The sequence below is a fragment of the Plectropomus leopardus genome, chromosome 4 (assembly GCF_008729295.1).
Source record: "Plectropomus leopardus isolate mb chromosome 4, YSFRI_Pleo_2.0, whole genome shotgun sequence".
Classification (NCBI taxonomy): domain Eukaryota; kingdom Metazoa; phylum Chordata; class Actinopteri; order Perciformes; family Serranidae; genus Plectropomus; species Plectropomus leopardus.
This window is the reverse complement of record NC_056466.1, coordinates 20,594,402-20,608,579: the sequence shown is the minus strand read 5'-3', so window position 1 is coordinate 20,608,579 and position 14,178 is coordinate 20,594,402.

The following is a 14,178-nucleotide window of genomic DNA, read 5'->3' as shown; positions in this document are numbered from 1 at the left end:
AATAATACAGAGCGAGAGAATACGTGCGTGCACGCAGACGCCGTGTAGTACGTTTGTAGAACTGCAACGAGCAGAAGCGACACACAGCGCGCCATAAGTTTAGTAGAAGGAAAAGAAGTATTTACATTAGTTACTTCAGTTAAATTAGAAATACAACGATGTGCAAATACTCAGTTGAGAGTATATCAATATCACCCTGTACTCAAATTAAGAATAAATATCATCAAAATGTACTTAAGTAAGACAGTAAATTACTCTATGTGCAGGCAGTACCTACACAGCATGGATATTAAATATTACATTATTGGATAATTGTTACTGATGCATTATACTGTAACAAGTTGCTTCAAAAATACAGCCTCATTCTAACAGTAATACACCGCTTTTCTTCAAAATACAGTAAAACACTGTAAATCCGGGTGCTTTTTGCTGCTAATACTACACTGTAAATGTCATATTCTACTGTAAAATACTGTAATAAATTTAACAGCAATATAATATAAAGTAATTTACGGTATTGGTATTGTAAAATAACGGAAGAATGCTGGCAACTACAGTTTCAAGTAGTTCATGGTAATTTTACAGGGAAATGTGTTACAATGTATGTCAACAGTATTTGAATGTTGTATCTAGTTGAAGGGGAGCTGAATGCAACCAACGTACTTTATTTTTTAGGGTTGTTTTAATTTACTGTGAAACAAAGCAGTGTATTTTAGAGGCTCATTATATATTTTTAAAAACTCAGTCTGCAAAGTAACTATTTGGGTTGCAATTTGTTTCCATTATTGATTAATCTAGCCATTATTCTCTTGTTTAATTGTTTTGTCAATAAAATATCAGAAAATAGTGAAACCTGCCCTGTGTAATTTCCCAGAGCCCAAGGGGACATTGTCAAGTGGTATCTTTCTCAACCAAAATGTGAAGATTTACTGAGTTTTTTAAAATTTTGTATAAATTTACACACACTTAAAAAGCATGAAACCAGATAATGTTTGGCTTTTTTGCTTAAAAAAAATCACTAAAATTTTTATTTGATTATCAGCATAGTTGCCAAATAATATTCTGTCAATTGACTAATCAAGTAATCAAAGTAAGCGTTGGGATTCTATTAACTCTAGCTGTTACATAAATTTAATGTAGTAAAAAGTACAACGTTTACCTTGAAATGTAGTGCAGTAGAAATGGCACAATATTGAAATAACAAAATGCAAGAACTGCAGACCTGTTACAGTAGTAAGTAAATGTATGCATCACTGCGGTTTACTGAGCTCAGACATTTTGATGACAGTAAAATGGTAAAATACAGTGACTGCGGGAACAGTGGCGTATAGTGTTAATGGTAAATATAAAGGTTGCAGTATTCAGATTATTATTAAAAATAATGCAAACTATGTCCTGAGACTTTTTTTTTTTTTTAATTTCAGACACTATGAATCCTGTGCTACATAATCTTAAAACAACTGTGTCCTTCCACTGATACGTATTTAATGGTATGTATGTATTTGATATATAATTATTACTGATATCTGATGCATCACTAGATAAGATTTGTGTTTTTGGTAAATGTAAAATTTTACACAATCATTTTAAAAATATTTTGTGTTTAAATCTTTGAAGCAATTTATGAAAGCTATGCATCGTATCTCAGAACGTTCAAGTCAAGTAAAAGAACCTCATAATCGTGCAGCAATTAAGCAAACGCACTTACTTTCCACCTCTGACATTGCATTATATAAATTGCAGCAAATATCTCATAGATCATAATGGTTCTAACTGCCGCAGTTCTATGCCAGAGTAGCGAAATTACGCCCAACAGCGCCCCCGCCGACACAACAGGTCATCACACAAATCCACAACATAATATTAATTGCAATACAAACGCTCACCGTCTAATAGGCTCTAATTAGGAGTTATTGTAGGACTTATGATAAGTTGTTTTTTTTTTTTTTTTTACCACAAATTTCCATTTACATTATTAAAAGGCAGAATGCATTGAAACTGTAAAAAAAAAAAAACAAAAAAAAAAAAAACAGAGCCAGACACGGGAACAGCACCACAGACAATATAAGCAGGTACAGCTTAGGCTACTTTGCTCTGGGCAATCAGCCGGTCCTCTATGCGAGACAAATCTAAGACACCCCACATACAGCTGAGAAACACTGACAATCGACAGCTAAGCACGGATTTTGTTACCTCTGGACAGGTGTTCAGTTAACGGAGTCCACCTCCTCTGGAAGGGAGACTGACAGGACCGAGAGCACACCGCCGCCACCTGAGCATCCTGCTTGTCACTCGCCTCCGCCGGGCTGTCAGTCAGGAGCACCGAGCTGCCACCGGTATATGTGTGTGTATGTGTGTGTGTGTGTGTGTGTGTGTGTGTGTGTGTGTGTGTGTGTGTGAGTGTGAGAGAGAGAGAGAGAGAGAGAGAGAGAGAGAGAGAGAGAGAGAGAAAGAGAGATTAAACCACTGTTAACAGTCATTCATTTCCTCATAATGTTACCAATAGCTGAATACCCCTCACCCCTAAAAAAATCACATTTTGAATAGGCTATTTAGTGAAATTACAACCCAGTCCGAGTATTAACTGTGAAACTGATGGGTTTTTTTTGTTTGTTTATTTCTTTTTTTTTAACAGAAGATGCTTCACATTTTGCATGATAAATATCTGAAAATCATATGAGCTCAAACATGATTTTATGAGTGGTTTAATGTAACCAAGTACATTTACTTGAGTACTGTACGTAGTATTGTGACATGTAACATGTCCATTTTATGCCACTTTATACTTACATGCTATTTTTCAGAGGTAAATATTACACTTTTTAATCCACTTCATTTGTTTTAACACAAAAACCTATGCCTTAATGTTTAAATGATGTGTTGTAGTTATTCACTTACTACTTATTTTAAAACACTTACATATCTTCATTAGTGATAAAATAATATATTTGATATATAACATATTGAAAGGAACCATTATGCATAATTAATATGTTTACTTCTGATTTGATTTGAGTGTATTTTGCTGATAATACTTCTGAATACAGGACTTTTACATGTAATGGAGTATCTTAAGGCCATGGTATGCCTTCTTTTACTGTATATAAATAAGAGCTCTGATTACCTCTTCCAAAACTGGGTTTTATCACATGAAATGGTCTCTTCCATATGACGTGATGAATATGTAATAAATTCTCTTTTGTAAAAGATCACTTTTGTGGCTGTTGTGAGGCTTTTCATCGCATCATGTGACCATCATCAGCAGATTGTGTTCGCCTCAGTTGTCATGGCTGTTCACTATCTCTTTACAAGGTGAGATTTGCTCAAGGTCAAGAATGATCTCTGAACCTCAGCTAATAACAATACTTATAGAAATGAATATGACTCATTTTCTTTAATAATAACAATAGTAATTTCTCTAGAAAAATCAATAATAGCAGCACAAGTTAAAGGTAAAACCAAACCAAGCAGTCTTCAACTTCCCATTTAAACTGAGCTGTACAACATTATAGACAAAAAATACAAAAAAAGACTTTATTTTCTGTTTTGAATGAATGAAGAAGACGTCGTGGTTAACAAAGTTATTTACCATGCCTCCTGTAAGCCTTGCAGGCTAGCTGTCCCATGTGGAGAGGGTAGGGTCAGGTGGCTCAGGCGAGGTCCAGACACCTGTCCTCATCTCTGTCCACTCCTGGGCGGACAGTTCTTTCATAGTAATCTGAACCTGGGCAACAGAAAAAAACAAACAAACTGAGCTCTAGACATCTTTTCATATCCATGCTGTAGCTCTATCAAGTTTTGTAACATTTCTGTTACATTTGAAATCAGCCTCAGAAAAGATCAGGTGTACAATAAGATAAGTGCACGATAAGAATAGACATTTCTGAGATTTAGGTCTTCTTAATAACATAGTTTTAAAATGTAAAAGACCAATTAGGGCTAAAGCCATGCATTATTCTGGGGCGCTTGAATTGTTACACTTGATTGATATGAACAACTGTTGCCTTTATTTGGTCATATCCACGTTATAAGTTCTTTAGGATTTTCTTTTGTGTTAATATCTTGGCGAGTGCCTGTGTTCACCGCAAAACTTTGATGTTTTGCATAGAGGTATTGAGGATGTCAATACAGTATTTTGGTTTTTTTTAGTATTTCCCACACATGACACATAGCCTGGAAACAGCATTAGTGCCTTTGAACAGATATTCAGTGACATTGTTCAGTAAGAGATCTGGAGAAGCCTTGCAGCGGGCACTTATGAAGACAGCCAGAGTTGTTTGAGAAAATTATGATGAAATGTGTATTGGTGTGTTTGATTGGCAGGCTTTACATGCCAAGCTAAACACGCTTCATTATGGAAATGTATTCATATCACTTTGGCTTATATCCTCACCAGTCAACAAATGCACACACACACACACTCTCTCTCTCTCTCACACACACACACACACATGCATGCACAGGTTCCTGCTGCAACAGGCTGGTGTTGTTATGGCTGCTTCAGTGCCCCCTGAGACAATGAGGAGAGAGGGAGGGGAGACAAAGACAGAATACTGAGGAAGATGAACTTGACCTTTATGATGTCTTGGTGAGGAGGGGTTGGGGGCATGTTGGTACTTATGAATCTATAATGAATCTCAACTATGTATGTGTGTGTGTGTGTGTGTGCATGTATAGTAGAGGTCTTAACTCTAGCTGAAGAAAGGTCATCCCACAGGGGGGCCTCTAATACACCTGGCTGCATGCTCCCCTCCCTTACTCTGTCTTTCTATCTAACTATCTATGAATCTGTTAGAGCTTGGCGATGTGTTGAAATACGGTCATTTGCTTTCTTGCCAAGAGTTAAAAGAGAGTGTCAATGCCACTTATACCATCATCAAATGCTCAGGGCATTATCATATTAGTCATGATTGATTTGTACCGTGCCTGAGTATGATTGCTCCCCCTCCCTCCACTTACCCGCTGCTCAGCTTTCACATCAGTGATGTTCTGTACCCAAATACACTTGTGTCAGCATCTATGTGAAATCTGTCTACAACAATGTAGAAAAGTGATACCTTCTTATGCTGTGTTCTCCCTACAAGCAACAATAGAGCAGCACAACCACCTACATTATTTCCAAGTCGCTGTTTAAGTGTTGCTTAAGCGCTCATTAATGTAGTTATGCCGTCACGGACTTGTGTGTGGCTGCTACTTGCAATAAAGCACCTCCAATGAAGGTCAAGTTATAATTTTGTCAAAAAAATATATATGGTTTTCATCAGTGTCTGTGCCCCATTTTAACATCACATTTTGCCGCCCAATTGCATCCTCGTGTGCACCATAATTCACATTATACTCGCCTAATGTCAGCTAAGCTAAATAACAAAGCTATAAACAAACTCATATGATTGGTTGATGCTTCACTGTTTCATCGTAGCCTTAGAAAATGTTGAGGCAAGCCTAACTGTGATTTATAATGTGTCCTGCATGTCCGTAGCCTCAAGTGTGACCATAGCAATGGCTTAGCATGAAGACTAGATGCAGGGAGCCAGCTAGCCTAGCTCTGTCCAAGCGAAAGTAACAAAATCCACCTAGCAGCAAATCCAAAGCTTACTTATTAAAATGCTATATCTCATTTAATCCATACAAAAATTGAAGAGTAAAACCAGCTTGATGACAGGACCCTAAAGCTGAAGCAGTTAAATGGAATTCAACCAGAATTATTATTTATTATTCTGCTTTTTATTATTATTATTATTATTATTATTCACTGTATGCTTCCAACTGTGACATATCAAAATTCCTTTTGTTCAATAGCCTATTAGAAGGTAGAAGGTAGATTTATTGGCAAATCAATGAATGGGACTGCTTTGAGTCCATATTGGACTTCTAAAAAAACTTTGCATCAGTGTACATAATGAATTACTTTGATCATATTATTCAGTTTCTCAACTGAATTTCCAGAGAATGTATAATATCAAAAACATATACATTGATATCGCGCTACAAGAAGTCATATACTGTGGTAATAGATTTGATCCATATCATCCACTCTTCCATATTTCAAGGTTTTATTAATTTGGACTGCTACTAATATAAATAATAATAATACACAGGACTGCACAATGAAAGGTTGCTCTTAGTATTACTTTCTGCGCCTTGCGACACATTCTAGGCGACTGACTGCTTTGGCTAATAAATCCGTGTAGCAGAAAATGGAAATTAAGCAGCACAATGCAACTGGCACTGATTAATTAAAATGTCAATGATGAATGATCTATATCCATCAGCTAATGACCCTTGCTACCTAGTTTTAATTATTTGCACAGTCTCAATAACAAGACAAAGAGTCCCATGAATTACTCTCCAAATATTGTCAAGTAAGTGATGAAAACAACCATCTCCAGTGAAGATAAAAGTGGATTATTAATTCTTAAATTGAGGCAGCCCCCTTGGACTAGTGAGATGGAGCTTTTTGTCAGTGTGTTGGTCCAGCTCAGGGGTCCCTTTGTTCCAGCTGCCACAGCAGATTTGGGCGTCTGTACGGAGGCCTGTCAGAAACAGGCTTATCTCTTGGGGGCCTCCCAGCACAAAGACCCATTTAGATGCTCATGGAGAGTGAAATCTTCATTATATACCTCTTGAAAGAGAAACAGACCTCTGCTCTTTAAGAAAATTAATTGGAGACAAGTATTTTGTTTGGCTGCTATGATTTCACCAAAACAAGGGATAAGGAGAAAGTAGTACAGTAAACCCTTTTATTACGTTGGACATAAAGTGTGTTAGGAGATATTGATGTTTCAGGTCTGTTTGTGTTCATATTTACTTTAAATTTAGACACAGTCACAGAGCTATCAAGGACACTGACAGTCGAAGCTTATGTCCATCACCTGTATTTTTGTCTCAGTCCTACAGTTTTCCGAAAATAATCAAAATTACACTAGAGGACTGGACAATATGTGAAATAAAGAATGCACAGCATCATTATCGAGGTTTTCCACCCATCCATGCAACGGTCTATTCACGTATCTCTATATCATCCATCCTTCCATCCACCTATCCATCCATCTGCTGGCCTTTCCCAGCCATGCCTGTAGTAAGAGTGTCAGTATATCTGCCATGGCGTCCTGCTGATGTGTATTGTGATGGGGCTGAATACTCCAGCTACCAATATGGCCTGCACCAATACTGGATTAGCCACAGTGGATTAGCTGCCTGCCCTCCTGCTGCTTATTCAAATATTGTTTCACGTATTGTCATCATTGGGGCAGAGCTCTGGCCCAGTAGCCTGCAAGCTACAGAATATTCTCAAAGAAAAACAGAAAAAAATGTCTTTGCTTTCCCCCTATTTCCCCACAAAAGCATCTGATTTCATTTTTCAGCGAACGTGGAATTTGGACCACTTAGGGTTTGGGAGGAAACGGCGATGGGTTCGGAGAGCATCTGTAGCCCTAAAATGGGGAGAAAAAGGAGGATGGAAAGATGATGGAAAGGAAAACCCAACCAGGGCCAAAATCAGGCATGAAAGCGTGCCTTGATCTTTGATACATGGTGTTCTTCTTTTTTTCTCCTCTCTCCCTTTCTCTCTTTCACCCTCACACATACACTTGGGAGTCAAGGCAATTGATGTGCTGCCTTTGATGGCAAAGAGAGGCCTATATTAACAGCCAAAAGACCATGATGAAAGGGGCTGAGAAAAAGGAAGAAAATGGGTAGAAAATGTGATATTAGAAAGAATGGCAACTCATGATAAATACTTGGGATGAAGTGATGGTAACCAGACATCGGTGCGTTGTGGGCTTGATGGTTTAATGGCAGCGGAGGAGAGGCTAAGGTAGACGGAAAGCTTACCGTGCTAGCCTGGCGGTAGTGGTGGCTGAGGTTGGCTTGGTGGTTCCAGTATGTCATGCTGGTGGTCATCCTGTTAGAATAAGGGAAGTGAATGCACTTGCCGCACAGCCAGGGTTCCTCCTGGGGATTCGGAGGTCTGGACGCCAGTGGACGTCCCATAGTAGAAGCAGTCGCCATCTTTGTCCCGTTGTTGTCTTGGTTATCCTCTCCTGCGTCTTCATCCCTCCCTCTCTCCTTTGATCATGCCTCCCTCCCTTGCTCTCTGCCGTATGACATCATCACGCAGCGGTATCGACAAGCATCAAAGAACCTCTGGGCAGGACTGTGTATCTGTCGGTCTGTGCATTTGAAAGGGGTGTAAATATGGAGCATAAAGAGTCCTGTAACCCCCCCACCCGCTCCCCGCATCCACTGTTCTCCTTTCCCTGCAGATGGATGGTTTATTGGACCAATACAAAACTATACACACACATGCACACACCCACACCACCCATCTCTCAGACGGCTGTATCCCGAGGCCCCCTGCTGTGCCTGTAGCGTTTGATGATGTGTTGAACGGCTTCATTCATCCCAAAGCTTGTTCCTTTTGCCCAACATTGTTTTCACCCTCCTTATCCATCTCTCCAAGCTGTTGCGGCAAACACAAACGTGTCCTTTAGTCAACTTTGTAGCTAAATGACAGTTAATTCCTTCTCAAACTGATCTAGCAAAACTCCTCCTTGAGTCGCCACCCCTCCTTCCTCCCACTTTGACTCTCATCCCCTGCTCTTTCTCTCTTACCTCTTAAAGCTGGTCGGTACCATTTCCAATCCTGTTAAAGTTGTATGTCCTCTGGAGGAGCCCTTCTGTCTGTCTGTCATCTGCCTGAAAATCACATATACATGTTTCACTGTCACACTCTCAATCCTGTGCGGCAGCTGTTATCCAATCCAGTGAGATCTTATCCCCCCAAAACACACGCAATTAGCAACAGAATGGGAAGCATTTGACCAAACATTCATGTACCAGCAAACAGAGTAAAGCCAATCAACTCTTTGACATACATTGCATTCAAACAACAGTTAACAAACAGTATCTGACCTACAAAGAGAAAAGTACATAAGTAGTGCCGCTGAGGAAAAATTGTTTTAAGTTTTCAGGCTGGCTGACAAAATGTGTAGCAGAAAGGTTTTAATGCATCATTACAGGTATTTTAAGGCTGAAAAGCTCAACCACATCACACAAAAATACAAGACTCCATGCTTACAAGAAGTAAGCATGGCACTTACTGCTTTTAGCTACATCTGGTTGGTTATCTTTTAGCCAAACTAATTCAATTTTTATTTCTTGATCATGACTAGATTTAGCAACATTAACTTCATTAAGTTACGTGGAATAAAATCTGAATTATGGAGATGTCAGTTTATCAAATTTGACATTTCTCAATGACAAAGATAGCTTTGGGGGGAAAAAAGTAAATTTAGATTTAGCTAAGACTCGTGTCGGCTATGTCCCCAGCCTGCTAGCACTTGATATAGTTAGCTATCTTTTTTAGCTGTCTTGTTAGCCAGTTTCTTATTTAGCTTTATTTTGTAGTTACTAAACCGTTGTTTCAACGTCTATACATTGTTTCATGGTAAAACCATGCTAAAAAATCTGCTAATAATTCAATTTTAACCAAAAAGATATGCTAACTTTATTTGACTTTGCAATGCAGTAGTTCAAACTTAACATTTAGGTCTAGGCAAATATCTTAGTTATGTAATTAAATATAGCCAAACAAATGTACTCTCTTTACCATTTTTAATTAACATTATCTTTCTAATTGCATTCTTGTTGCTCATTTTTTCCAGACTAGTTAAATCCAATAACGTCATTGCCTACTGTGCTTATTTTTGCTGGCTAACACAAGGTAGCAATTATTTACACCCAACCCAACAATAACTAATAATACTGCAGCTAAAATGTTATACTATGTAATTACAACCAAATAATTCCTGCACATGCTTGAGAGGTTTTGAAAAAATGCATAGCCCACAGGAGTTGTTTCACAGGCTCGTGTTTACGATATGGGAAGTCTTGAAGCCATGAAGCTGGAGCTCTCAGAATATTTCCAATTACCAGATTGTCAATACCAAAACATATGTTCATATGAACTCAGCTCTTACTCAAACACGGTAAACACAACACTTTTTGAACACAGCAACATTTCAGTTTCTAATGCATCACATATGAAAAGCTGATGTACTTGCAAAGTAGCCTAAAGTGTTTAACTAAGAGGATGGGCTTGCAAGATCAAATTCAGTGACCACCTTAGTAGGTAGGCTACAATGCAGATAAATAGGACAGTAATACCATACATTCTGCCTTTACAAAGTTTGTAATGTTCAGTTTTTGGTAAAATTAACATAAATGTGTGAATGAAATTAGCCTATACATTATATTCTGCCTCTTTAATGTATGTAAATGTTAAGGAAAAACGATTATGAAAATCTCCTGTGCAACACCATCTATTTAACTATGACCTACATAATAAAGACAGAATTGAACTCAACTCACACATTTACAACAATGTCACCAAAAAACTGACTGATATACATTTTGTGAATGTAGAATTTATGGCAGGGCTTTTGTATAAGACTGAATTACACTGTAAAGGTGTACCTAATAAAGTGGTCACTGAGTTTACATTGCCTGTCTAAACAACTATATTGACTTCATGGTGCCATTCAAATGCTGAGTTCTTTCTTTGTTCTTTGTCTATTCATACATCCAAGTCTCATTACTAAAATAGGGCTTTGATCCACTTCTTCTTAGCACTTATCAGTGGAAAATTAAAAGAATAAAAAGTAATTAAAGCTTTCTAAAGTCACGCGGCTAGTGTACCAGTTCCACCTCCTTTCCATAGCCTCCTGTTTTTCTATTTTCCCCAGCTTTTCATTCACGTCTTTACTCTGCGCGCTGCCCTGCTGCCACTGTGCCCCCACGTCCCCTCCTGTCTAACTAATTGTCAAGGTTCTTGTTAGCATTATGCTAAAATGCGTCTCTCGGCAGCAAAAGCCACCCAGTGATATGGAAAGCACCCTCAGCAAGGATTATACAGCTGATGAGAATGAGCGAGTCAATGTGAGTGTGTGTGGACAGGAATAACACATGGTCTGTCCTCTCTCCATCTTAGCTCCACTAACTGTTTCTCAGCTCTCCTAAAAATCAAGCCTTCTTCCTCTCGTCCACCTTCCAATCACATAAACAGTGATTTACATTCAAACAGCAACGTCATCCCAGGTATTAAGAAAACTAATTTCACAACATTAATAGAGCCCCTTAAAAATGCCCACTTATTTCCTGCACAAATTACTTCCCATAATCCTAATCAACTAAATCCGTCTGCTGATTGCTCCCGTCCTGTGGGGACAAATAGGAATGTTTGGAATCAATATGAGCACTCTTGGCCTACCTGTAGGATTGTTGGGGTAACGGCTAATAGCAGTGAGCTGACAGGCTGTAGAGGGTTGATAAGCATTTCTCATTATTGAACCCCATTCACATAGCTGGCTGCCACACACATATAACACATACACACACAGAATCTCTCAGAGAAATAGATGTCCTCCAAACCATATTCCCATCACAACAATAGATATAAATAAATAAATCATTGGTGTGTGCATCTATTGACTATGCATGTGTTTGACAAAAGAGAGAGCATCTGGAAAGCTACAAACTGACACCTAGGAAAGGAAAGAAATAACAGAAAAACCACCATATACAATAGCTCTGCGGTAAATACCAGTTTGACAAACCTCGTAATAGCTTTTTTGTTGTGGTTGTCAGACATTGGGGTTCAACTCAGTGGTCATTTTCCATAATTTATTATTAAACAAAGACCACATTCAACGTCCATCTGTTGTTGCAGTGTCCCTGTTGGTCGACTTGTGACAACTTTGTGAGTTGCCATAAGTGAACGTAGCTTTGCTTCTTCGTGATTTTGAGACTTGTTCCTTTGCTAAATATTTGCAGTTTTTCTGCTTGATGCACCAGAAAGTTATGCAGTCTAATGTAAATCACAACTGCAAATGCAAACACGTACAAGTTTCTCAGCTTCAGGAGGCCTGCAATCTTGTATTTGGCAATTTTTTTGGTATTTTCAGACTACGGGAGAACAAGTAGCTCTGGTTTATCTAGCCCAGTCTCCAGAAGTAAATGTTGCCATTGTACTTTTCTGCAAAATACACAACAATTCCAAATTTCATACATATGATATCAACGTTTCTAAAGTGAGTTGCGACCTGGCCCTTATGTTTTACCTAGTGGAGATGCCTGCCACGGTGCAGACCACTGTTCCAGAGTAATAAACAACAAAACAGATTGTAACATAGCGAGTCATTGCTTTGTTTCCAGCTGTTTTTAGGCACCAGACACGCATGCATTTTAGCGACATGTAACCGTGTTCCCAGCAGCATCTTAGGCTCCACACATGATGTTTTGTAGTGACCCCTCCCTGTTTTTTCAGTGGGGATAGTGTCATGAAAAGCAGTTGTTTGTTACATCGAAGCTTTTCCAGGGGGAACTGTGCAGCCAAAAAACAGGTATTTTAAGCCAAAAAAATGACCTTCTCCTCACCATAGCTACATGGTTTTTGTGGCTAAATCATCACACATTGACTCAAGCCATGATAAAACATAAAGTTTCCGTGTACCCCCTAAATAATAACATGCAAATGTAAGGTATCCATGGTTTTCAGAACAATACCAACATTTTTTTCTGGCAGTTGGGTTGTTCTCCTCTAACATAAGTCATGATGTTGGCTGATAAGAGTGTCAGCATAGCTACAGGGTGTGAAAAAATCTGTATTTATCACTGTGAGGAACTAGCCGGGTCCCAGACCTCTAAATCACAGCTCACATCTCTAAAATCTAAACTGAAACTAAATCTAAATGGAATTCAGCCATCACTAATGTTAGAATTTACACCTGTGCTTTTCCCACTGTGACATGTCAAAATACATCAATGAAAAAGGCCTTTAAAGGACTTGTGCTTGAGCGATTCTTGTAAGGTCAGTAAAGGTAATTGTACGGTAATATACAGTGAAAAAGTACACATTAACTGAAAGTGGGAATAATAAAACACCAACCTAAGTTGGAACAGTTTTAGTTATTCAACATGACAGCTTTCTGGATTTGTGTTTTTGATTATGCTCTTCGATCTGGTTTGCAGTGAGAGGGGCTCTGCTAGAAAGGGTAATACCATGTGCACCAATCACATTTAGGCAACATCTGGATCAAAATGTGATGACAGTTGTGGGGTTGTTTGCTTGTGTTGTAAGGCCACTGACAATCAAATGAAATGAAACCACACAGATACAATTCTGATGAAGCCGAGACTTTAAGCAATAAACTCATAATAAGTAACAATTAAAGATGTTTTTTTCAGTCTTTTTAATTATCATTATTAGCCTATTTAGTCATAAACATGGAAGATTATAATGTGACGCTTAAACTAAAATTTCTGGGGCTTTAACTGTTATTTTAACCACATTTAAGTAAGTGAAAGTAGTCCTTGAAAATCCCCGAAGCTCAACAATTGTTGAGAAATGTTCTTTCTGCACTGCTTGAGAGAAGGCTTCAGTTGTGAGGGGGCTGAGACCGTTGTTCGGGTAAAGTGAGACAAATGAGACCCTGGAGAGTACTACTTAGCCACTCATAAAGGTCAGATATGGAGCCACACCAATGGATGCTAATCCTGACCCCGGGGACTGTGTGCACATGCGCCTGTGGATTCAATTGTTTCACAGGCCTGTGACATTTAAACCTGAATGAGCATACAATCCTGGGTGACAGAACGGTGTGTACGTGCTTTTGTGCTTATTTGGCTGGAAAGCAGTGGGCTTTAGTGCCAACTGAGGTTTAATTAGAAATGGCCTTGGGGGCAATTAAAACATCAGAGGCTATATTCTCATGTAGCTGTTAGTGCTGTAAATATTTGCTTCATTTGATTATGTTGTTAAACATTTAAATCTGTCAGAATGCTTTTTATGCATTGAATAAATCATTTCAATTACCTTAATTTGCTATACATTTTTCTAAAAACCTTTAAGCAATCATAACAACAATCTTGGCATCTGTAGAAATTATGCTTTTATTACTATTAAGATTTCACCCGACAGCAGAGGTATCATTAAAATGCCTCCACTGTGATATCATTATGAGGCATCACTGTATGTTTGCCATTATGTAGGCTAGTCACACAGTCTAATTGGTATTGCACTAATAACACACTGGCAGGCTGAAAACATCCAGTCCTTTCCCCTTGTGTCGGAGCTATAAGCTTGTCAGCAGGTCACACTGATTGGGGCACCTGAGAGCC